The sequence below is a fragment of the Vicia villosa genome, linkage group LG1 (genome assembly GCF_029867415.1).
Source record: "Vicia villosa cultivar HV-30 ecotype Madison, WI linkage group LG1, Vvil1.0, whole genome shotgun sequence".
NCBI lineage: Eukaryota > Viridiplantae > Streptophyta > Magnoliopsida > Fabales > Fabaceae > Vicia > Vicia villosa.
The window spans coordinates 242,845,363-242,856,505 of NC_081180.1; the positions used below are offsets into that span (position 1 = coordinate 242,845,363).

At 36.3% G+C, this 11,143-nt stretch overlaps 1 pseudogene; it reads right to left on the reverse strand.

Moving 5' to 3' along the window:
• Positions 1–9,337: 9,337 nt before the first annotated feature.
• LOC131624692 (pathogenesis-related protein 1-like) lies at positions 9,338–9,810 on the reverse strand (annotated as a pseudogene).
• Positions 9,811–11,143: the final 1,333 nt, after the last annotated feature.

Genomic DNA, 11,143 nt, shown 5'->3' on the forward strand with positions numbered 1-11,143 from the left:
ATTATAAGGAAAGCAATGCTACACCTCGGCAAAAAGAAAAATTATTATCCAATTGAAACTCATGATAGATAAAATAAAGCATTTTTGCTAAATTTATAGAAATTATAATTGGGATGAGTAATTTTTTTGACGAATGACCATCTCCAAACCAAAGTTTTTGAATTGAAAATAGGCATGAGATTCGACAAGAGGTTTTGATTTATTATTTTTTAAAAGAGTCAAATTTAGATATATAGACCATATATGATGAGTTGTTTTTCGCTCTCTTTCTTATGAAGTAAATATTTCCTTAACTTTCATGTTTATTCTTCAATAGTTGGATTGGATAAGGGCTTTGTGCAATGGTAATAAGAGTTATGGTCATATGATTATAGTTTTGAGTTTTGAGAAGATTCTACAACTTGTTAGGGTATTATTTAAGGATTAAATTTGATTAGTTTCATTGTTTGTTGATGATGTGGTGGTTCTAATGAGGTCATTGACTGGCTAATCGATCCATAAAGTCATGTTTCATATTTATGGTGAAATTTCAAAATGCATACGATTCAATAAGTTAAAGTTACTTATCAGCTTTGGATATAATAATAAGATAAGGTATTGGGTGAGAGTTTGTGTGTCTGCGAAAAATCTTGTTATGTAGGCACTATGCCAAACAAGTATATAGACAGCGTTTTTTTTAGCCTTTAGCAGCGCTGCCTAAACCAGCGCTGCTATAAGCAAAGGCAACGCTTTGGATTAATTCAAAAGTGCTGCTACATGTCTCATTTAGGCAGCTTTTTGACTTTTAAAGCGCTGCTATATGTCCACTTTAGACAGCACTTTTGTTAGTACCCCTTTAGCAGCGCTTTTGGTAATCTTTTACGCATCACTTTAGACAACACTTTCTTAAAAATTGTTGTCTATTCCCCCCTTTAGGCAGCACTTTTGGTAATCTTTTTATAATATAATACTTATTTTCACTTACAAAAAGTCCTGCTATATGGAATAAATTTTCACCATATTTTGCACCAGATTTGATAGTAATATGTATTTTTAACATCAATTTAGCATTTTTAAGTTGTTGTTGTATATATCACCAATTCCATATATGTAGATTTTTTGTATATGTAAATTTGGTGATATATATATATATATATATATATATATATATATATATATATATATATATATATATATATATATATATATATATATATATATATCACCAAATTTACATATACAAAAAATCTACATATAATATAGAATTGGTGATATATACAACAACTTAAAAATGCTAAATTGATGTTAAAAGTACATATTACTATCTTCGAGAAATTCTACAAAAATAACAACAATGAACTTGTTAGCTCTATCTTTTACATATGCACCTATTACCTGAAACAAAACCAAAAGATAGAAAAGAGGTTTGTGAGACCCAGTGTGTCGCCGTGGGGAGCTCCAATGTTATTGGTTAAGAAGAAAGATGGAAGTATGAGACTTTGTATTGATTATCGTCAGTTGAATAAGGTGACAATCAAGAACAAGTATCCGCTTCCAAGAATTGACGACTTGATGGATCAATTGGTTGGTGCTCGCGTGTTTAGCAAGATAGATTTGAGGCCGGGTTACCATCAGATTAAAGTGAAAGATGAGGATATGCAGAAGACGGCTTTCAGAACACGTTATGGACATTATGAGTATTCCGTGATGCCCTTTGGTGTTACTAATGCACCTGGAGTATTTATGGAGTACATGAACCGCATTTTCCATGAGTATCTGGACCGTTTTGTGGTGGTGTTCATTGATGATATTTTGATTTACTCTAAATCAGAATCAGATCATGTTGAGCATTTGAAGTTGGTATTGTAAGTCTTGAAAGAGAAGAAGTTGTATGCTAAGTTGTCCAAGTGTGAGTTTTGGTTGAAAGAGGTTAGTTTTCTGGGGCATGTCATCTCGAGTGATGGTATTGCCGTGGATCCGTCTAAAGTTGATGCAGTGTTGAGATGGGATACTCCTAAGTCGGCTACCGAGATTCGAAGCTTTTTGGGACTAGCCGGTTATTATAGAAGGTTTATTGAAGGTTTCTCTAAGTTAGCCCTTCCATTGACTAAGTTGACCTGTAAGGGTAAGGCTTTCGTGTGGGATGTTTCTTGTGAAGATAGTTTTACCGAGTTAAAGAAAAGGTTGACATCGGCACCGATTTTGATATTGCCTAATCCGAAAGAATCGTTTGTGGTTTATTGTGATGCTTCTAAGATGGGTTTAGGAGGTGTACTCATGCAAAATGGTAAAGTTGTTGCTTATGCATCGAGACAGTTGAGAGTTCATGAGAAGAACTATCCTACGCATGATTTGGAACTTGCTGCTGTAGTATTCGTGTTGAAGATTTGGAGGCATTATCTATATGGTTCTAGATTTGAAGTCTTTAGCGACCATAAGAGCTTAAAGTATTTGTTTGATCAGAAGGAATTGAATATGAGACAACGAAGGTGGTTAGAGTTGTTGAAAGATTACGATTTCAGTTTGAATTATCATCCAGGAAAAGCTAATGTTGTTGCCGATGCTTTGAGTCGCAAGACTTTGCATATGTCGGCAATGATGGTTAAGGAGTTGGAATTAATTGAGCAATTTCGAGATATGAGTTTGGTATGTGAAGTGACCCCTACGAGTGTTCGATTGGGTATGTTGAAGATTAACAATGATTTTCTGGATAGTGTCAGAGAAGCCCAGAAGTTGGATATGAAATTGGTTGATTCGATGATTGGAGTCGATCAAGCTGAGAATGGTGATTTCAAGTTAGATGCGCATGGTGTGTTGAGGTTCCGTGATCGGATTTGTATACCTGATGATGTGGATTTTAAAAGATCCATTCTTGAGGAAGGTCATAGGAGTAATCTGAGTATTCATCCCGGAGCTACAAAGATGTACCAAGATTTGAAAAGTTTTTTTTGGTGGCCTGGAATGAAGCGTGACATAGCTCAGTTTGTGTACGCATGTTTGACTTGTCAGAAGTCGAAGGTTGAACATCAGAAGCCTGCTGGTTTAATGCAACCGTTGGAAGTCCCGGAATGGAAATGGGATAGCATTTCCATGGATTTTGTAACAAGTTTGCCGAATACCATGAGAGGACATGATTCGATTTGGGTGATTGTTGATAGGCTTACGAAGTCGGCTCATTTCATACCTATTAACATCACTTATCCGGTTTCAAAGTTGGCGGAAATTTATGTCCGTGTGATTGTGAAGTTGCATGGTGTTCCTTTGTGTATTGTTTCGGATAGAGATCCGAGGTTCACTTCAGATTTTTGGAAGAGTTTGCAAGAGGCATTGGGTTCCAAGTTGAGGTTGAGTTCGGCGTATCATCCTCAGACAGATGGTCAAACGGAAAGAACGATTCAATCTTTGGAGGATTTGTTGAGATCTTGTGTTCTTGAGCAAGGAGGTACGTGGGACACTTATCTTCCATTGATAGAGTTCACATACAACAACAGTTACCATTCGAGTATTGGGATGGCACCTTTTGAAGCGTTGTATGGTCGGAGATGTAGGACTCCGTTGTGTTGGCATGAATCGGGTGAGAGTGTAGTACTTGGACCCGAGATTGTTCGAGAAACTACCGAGAAGGTTAAGTTGATCCGTGAGAAGATGAAGACTTCGCAAAGTAGGCAAAAGAGTTACCATGATAAGAGGAGGAAGGATTTGGAATTCCAAGCTGGTGATCATGTATTTCTAAGAGTTACGCCAACGACTGGTGTGGGAAGAGCCTTGAAGTCGAAGAAGCTAACTCCTCGTTTTATCGGACCATATCAAATTTCCGAGAGAGTTGGTAATGTGGCGTATAGAGTGGCCTTACCGCCTAATCTTTCGAATTTGCATGACGTGTTTCATGTGTCGCAACTTCGAAAGTATGTTTCGGATCCTTCGCATGTGATTCATATGGACGATGTGCAAGTGCGGGATAATCTCACGGGGGAGACTATGCCGATAAGGATTGAGGATCGCGAGACGTAGACGCTTAGAGGCAAAGAGATTATTTTGGTGAAGGTCGTTTGGTCGGGTGCTACCGGTGAAAGTATGACGTGGGAATTGGAAAGCGAGATGCGCGAGTCGTATCCTGAGTTGTTCGATTGAGGTAATTTTCGAGGACGAAAATATTCTAAGTGGGGGAGAGTTGTAACGACCGTTTTTCTTTAATTATTTATTTATGTGAATTAATTGTGCATTATGTGTTAATTATATGTTTAATTGATTTTATGTAGTTTTATTTGGGGATTATTAGTAATAATATAAGGTAGTAAGTGATGTTGATAATTGGGCCTAAGTCGGTATTAGTAAGTGAGGGGTGTTAGTTAGAGCCCATTAGTAATCTAAGATAGTAAGGGTTTAACTAAAACATAGGTTTTAGAGGAGATAGAAATTAGAAGTTCATTTTGGGGTTTTGGTGAAAGAAGAGAAGAGTAGAGTGAAGAGAAGGAGGGGAATCTCAAGATTGAAGCTAGAGTTGTCTTCAATCCAAACCTAAGGTAAGGGTGGGATTCTTTCATGCTAAAGGGATGTATGATGATGTTTTGGGTGGGATTTAATTGTATGTTGCATCCATGGAAGTTGTGTAGAGATTGAATAGAGATTGTTAGGGTTTATGAACAATTGCTTGATTTGATGATTTGGAATGTGTTTCAATTGATGTTATGATGTTATAATACCCATAATATGTGTTGTAATTGTATTTATACCATGTATTCTGTGATTGTTCGTGATGTTTGATGTTTTCCAACTTGATTGAGTTGAGTTTGGGGGTTTTAGGATGGGTTTCGTATGTTGTTTTCTGTGTTTGGGGTTTTCTGAAAATCGTCAGTTCGCGCCGCGAACACCCGTGCGCGCCGCGAACCTCTTGGCAGAAACTTGGGGAAAATTGGATCTGCTCAGTTCGCGCCGCGAACTGCTTGGCAGAAAGTTGGGGATTCTGGATTCGCTTAGTTCGCGCCGCGACCTCCTGTTGGCGCCGCGAACCCTGTTTTGCAGAATTTTTCCTAAACTTTGAAATGATGTATCTTTTGAACCGTAACTCCTTTTTAAGTGCCGTTTGAACCTACGTGAAGCCCTAATTGATGTCTTTCCATTGAATATGCTTAGTGTAACTTTGAATACTCTTAGAATGTTCTTGCATTGGATTTTGTTGACATTGGATATCCGAAATTGATTATGTTGCCTAAGTTGATCATGCCGTTTACGTGGATTGTGTTGTTCGAGTCGATTATGTTGTTAAGTGTGATTGTGAATGTGCATCATTGAGTCACATTCATTGCATTGTTTGAGACGGCCCTAGTGGCAAATGTTTGAGACGGCCCTTGTGGCGAATGTTTGAGACGGCCCAATGGCAATTGTTTGAGACGGGAGTTTTACTCCAATGGTACCACATGCATTTGCATTGTTCGAGTTGCATAAGTGAAGTCGTGTGATGAGTCGTATTTGAACATTTGTGTGTGCATAACATGAATGTTATCTGTTTGAATGTTGCCCTCCGTTGGTAACGTGCAGGTAATGACGCGGAGTAGTTGTGTACCTATAGCTCGAGTCGGTGTGTGTCAATGCTCTGATACGTAGCACTCGGGGAACTTTGGTTTACTTGTTTACGTCTGGTTTCTTATGCTTATCCTTGTTGAACTTTGTCCTTATGTTATGCTAAGACTTGTTAGACGTATTGAGCCGTGTTTGGCCTTGACATTATGAGTTGTATTGTTGTTGACTTATGATTTTCCGCTGCGATGCAAGTACTTAATTTGATGGCAATGATTAATGATGTCGAGATTGTTCTCCTTTATGTGTGCTATGTATCTAAGTGATTGAGCATGATGTATGTATGCGATGTTTGTTGTTTAAATGTGACGCTCTGAATCGTTATGTCATATTTGCTTGAGATTTTGTACTCTGGTATTCCTCTTTATTTCGGGGTAGATTTGGGGTGTTACATGGAGTCTCGTCATTACATGCGTCCAACATGATGGAAGATATGTGTCATAATACCTGCTCAATTGGCAATGAAACACAATGAAATTGACAACTTGTCTAAATCAATACTAAAGTGGGAATCTAACAAAAATAAGTACTTACTTTATAGCTGCTTCACGGAACTGCTCCGCAACATCGTCAAAAATGAAAATTGCAATCCTTCTCTTTTCAGGAGTCTTGTCCCTTCCTCCACCTTTTCATATATTTCCTTTTAATCTAGCACTAACCTCCATCCAATGTATATGCACTATCAGTTCAACTAATTTTCATCACAAAAAAACCATACCCACCAATACAGACCTGCAATTCTGCACAAAACCCACACAGTCATAAAAAAAATAGATAAAAGGAGGTCCCTCACAAAACCAGTTCAACCTTCCAATTCACCATACAGACCTGTACATGCCACTGAAGAATCATTACCCGAAGGTTCTTTTTCAAGACATTATGCAAGCCTGGGAATATCATTTTCCTACTGAATTATTGAACTACAATCAGCCCTGCATCACTAACACAAAGTCGGTTCAGACTTAAACCAAAAGGAAATGAGTTGAGAAAAAGTATATTCAAAGCAACCAAATCTCAGTGGAAAATTCTCAAACAATTTAAAGATAAGGTCACAAATAAAACTCAACTCATAGACGACTCGCTTGCATAAGAGCGGTTCAGAAAAATCCAATTTAGTTTGCAAACGTAACGCAACACAATCATGCTTCCAAGTTCAAAATGCATTCAGACAAGGTCAAGTTAACACAATTCACTACATTAACTCAAGGTTAACCATTCAACATCAGTGCATCATTCACAAACATTGGCCGAAGATCCCCAAGCTTTTCCCTTGCTGAACTCCTGAAATGCCAACTCTCTATTTTCCGCGTCAAACACACCGTGGAATTCACATCTTGTCGTAAACCCTGCTGCAATATCAAAACCAAACCAATCAGAAATTCTGCAGAGTTTAACAAAACCTTTTGAAACCTATATCAAAACCAATCATTAAAGATACTTCAAATAAAATAATACAAATGAAATGAAAGAACAAACAACAATGAGCAAACATCAACCTTATTCGTCTTGCTCATCTCCTTCAAACACGCACCCATAACTTCAACAATGGCCTTCTGAATCCCCATCATGTACTTACTCATCGGAACCCTAATCCCCATCATGTACGAACCGTGTGTCTCGATCCCGCCCATTTCGAGAAGAAGTTGATGAAACCCTAACTGACAGTGATGGTGAAAGTGATTTTGGAAACGAAGAAGTTGATTGGTGAATTATAGAGAGAAAGAGTTAGAGAGAGAAATAATTAGAGAGAGAAACAATTAGAGAGAGAAAGTGGGAAAGAAAGAGAGGAAGAAGGAGGGTTTGAATAGATTTGATCAGATCTTGGAAGAAGCTGCTTAGAGTTGTTGAGATGTTTTTTTAGGTTTGGTTTTCCTAATTTTTTGTTCGCAGAGAAATGACCATTTCAACGACGTTGTTTCTAAGGTCTTTTGTTCACTTCACTATTTAGACAGCACTTTTAGCAGCGCTTTTAAGATATTTTTTTAAAATTTAATTGACTTTAGACAACACTTTTGGGAAGCGCTGGCTAATGTGGTCCTTTACCAGCGCTTTTTAAAAAGCGCTTTCTAAAGAAACCCTTTTAGCAGCGCTTTTCAGAAGCGTTGTTTAAGGTCGGCCTTTTAGCTGCGCTTTTACTCATTTTCGTATACAATTTCCGTGTTTTATTTTTTATTTTACTTATAGCAGAGTGTTGTCTAAGGTGCGCTGTCTAAAGACCTTTTTGGCGTAGTGAGGTGATTGATTTCCTAATCAAAGATATTAGTATTAAAAAGGGTTTGAAACAAGGTTATCGTCTAAGTCTTTCTTTTTCCTACTAGTGGCAGATGGACTTAATGATTTATTCACTAGGGTTGTTGAGTTGGATAGTTTCTGTGTCTTTAGACTTTGTTTGGGAGTTTAGAAGGAAAAGGAGTGGAAGACTTTGAAAACAGGATGAATCGAGTGAAAAGAATATAAGGATTTCGGTGGGGAGAGTTTTGGGGATTTAATTTATTTAAAAACCAAAATTCTCCTAATTTGAGGAACTAAAAATTTGTATTAGATGAAGGATTTGGAGTGTTTTAGAAGATTTAGACAAATTGTTGAAATATAGTTTTTGTTGATGTAGTATTTCAAAAATTAAAATAAATGTTAATAATAAGCTTTATTTTATCATTCTATACGAAATCTTATCTCTAAAAAGCGTTAAAGATTTCTCTCTGTATTTTTATTAAAAAAATAGTTTTTTGAATCTCTCCCCTCTTAACTCCTAGATAAAGCCTAAGAGCGAGATCTTCTAATTCAGTAGTTTTCCATCTTCAGTGTGTATAGGAAACTCTTATCTTGACTGACCTATTACTAGAGATTCTATAGAATATGAAGGCTATTCTCAGGGGTTTTAAGCTTGACATTTTTCCAAAAGTATTATTATATGGGTTAATGTGAAACTTGTCTTTTAGGACTTAGCAATAATTGTTTCCATTAAAAGACTGAGTCTCATCCCTTTAGGAACATGGGTTGCTTGTGGGGGTTAACCTCCAACTAGAAAAGACTTTGGACTTTCTAATCAATCACACATTATTTGCTATGAATTTAACCGGAATTTTAGATATTAATTGTTGGTGCATAAGGTTGAAGATGAAGATGAAAGAAAAGAGAGAAAACAAACTCTCTAATAAACTTTCTCAAAAATAAAATCAATTACAAAATAAAATTCTCCTTAGACACTAAATCTTGAGTTTAATATTTTTACTACCAAACTTAAATACAAATCAAATTAAATTAAAATATATAAATCTAAAAATATATTGAATTTGGATTAAACTTCAACACCTTTAAGCTATTCTATATTTTTTTAAACTTTTGTATCAAAGTTTTTCCTTCCCTTGAAAACATTTGTTCCTCTATTATTTTTAAGGTTTGAAGTATCCATTGTATTTGCTTTATCAATAATATTATTGCTTATAAGAAAAGTGATATAAAATATACAAAATATATATTAATTAGTTTATTTATTCCATGATCTCTTGATGGAGAAAAAGGATGTGTAGAAAATACAATAGATATTTCACATATAAAATAGCATGATTCTTAGATCTATAGTATTAGTTAACTTGCAAGTTATACATATAACGATAGAGTACTCACATAAACATTATTTCAAACTATCATCATATTTAAAATAATGAATAAGAAACTCATTACATGCATATTTTTTCTTGTATTATTTATTTATTCATGATAATGATATGGCTTCAATAGCTGAATTGAAACAAGTGATGATGATATGTAAATCTCACACTTAGTATGGCCTTTGGTTAGCATAGTTACCAGGAGGATCATAGTTGCAAGTAACAAAAGTTCCTCCATTATCACATTTCACTTTGCCACATCCAAGACGAATTGAGTTTCTCCAAACAACTTGAGTATAATGGCGACATTCACCACCAACTCATGTGTTACTCTTATAATCATAGTGTGGTTTCTCATTCACCCATAATTTCACTGCATCTGTGCCCCTCAAGTCTCCGCTGTAGCTCTTTGCGATATTCTCCCCGTAACGGCCACCAGAGTGGACCAGATTACAATCCTTGCGTTGATTAGCATAGTTTTGAGCATAAGCAGCGACAGTGCTGTCCCAAACAATATTTGAAACACCAACCTGAGATCTTGCTGCGTTGTGAGCGTTCACGAAGTCGGTTGATGAGTCTTGTGCATGTGCAACGTAATTTCCCATAGTGAATATTAATCCCAAGACACAATAGAGAAACTGAACCCATTTTAATGTGTTTGATGAAAAATTATGGGGCTCTAGTGATGTATTTATAAGAAGATTTACATAAGAAATTGGTAGTAATTGAGAAGACTATTCTTCTTGTAAGAAAAACAAGTGGTATGTGTAATTGGTACTTTCCAAAAAGAATTTGCGTTCATGGCCAGAAAAAATAGGTGTCATTTTTCCACAAATTGTAATTATATTCTTATTAAGATGGAATATTTTTTAGGGCACCAAATAGAGACGTTAACCTTTGTTTTGGCTGATTAAAAATTGCTATTATTTTTCTTGTTTAATATTGCCTTCTTTTTTTTGCTTTCGCACCGGTTCCGACCTACATAGTAGATCGACTAATCCGGCTCGTGCTATGGAGGCACGTGCACTGGCCAAGCGTTGTTTCTGCCAGGAATCGAACTCGGTATTCCCCGAATATCACAAAAGAAAATGTATCATAAAAGAACAAAAAGAAAATGTTTCTTAAAAAAAATTAAATGTGTCTTAATTAGTTTATATATATAACTGTGATGAAGAGCCTCTCCTTGACATTCGCTAGGATTTTGATAAACAAGTGCATCAAAAAAAAAAAATAGATAAAGTCAGCAATGATCAACATAGAGGAAAAAATAAAGTGAATCGATGATAAAGATAAAGACAACAATCTATCACGATAAACACTATATCAAATTTGTCTTTTAGCAGCACCCCTACTAAAGCGCTTTTAGTAAAAAGCGCTGGTATAGGTTGCGCTAAAAACAAAATAAAAAAACACGCTAAAAAAGCGCTCTTAAAGGTGGGGGGTTACGAAAGTGCTTTCAAAAAGCGCTCTTATAGGCTAGGGTACGAAAGCGCTTTCAAAAAGCGCTCTTATAGTGGGGGGGTACGAAAGCGCTTTCTGAAAGCGCTCTTATAGGGGGCTTATGAAAGCGCTTTCAAAAGCGCTCTTATAGGGGGTGGGGTACAAGAGCGCTTTTATCCTAAAAAGCGCTGGTATAGCCTTAGTTACGAAAGCGCTTTTCAAAAGCGCTATCATACCCTTTTTAAAATTAAAATTTTTAAAAACAAATTATACCAAACGCGCTTCATCGTTTCCAAATCCCTAATTTCTTCATTGCTGCCCACAGAAAACTGAAACCCAGAAAACTCAGAAAACTCGCTTCATCGTTTCCAAATCCCTCATTTCTTCATCGTTTCCATCCCTCATTTCTTCATTTCTTCATCGTTTCCATCGTTTTCATCTGAAACTCAGAAAGCTCACCATCTCATAAAATCGTGAGCCACCATTCTCCGTTCTCAATCGTCTTCTTCTCATCGTCTTCTGCTCTTTGCTTGTTC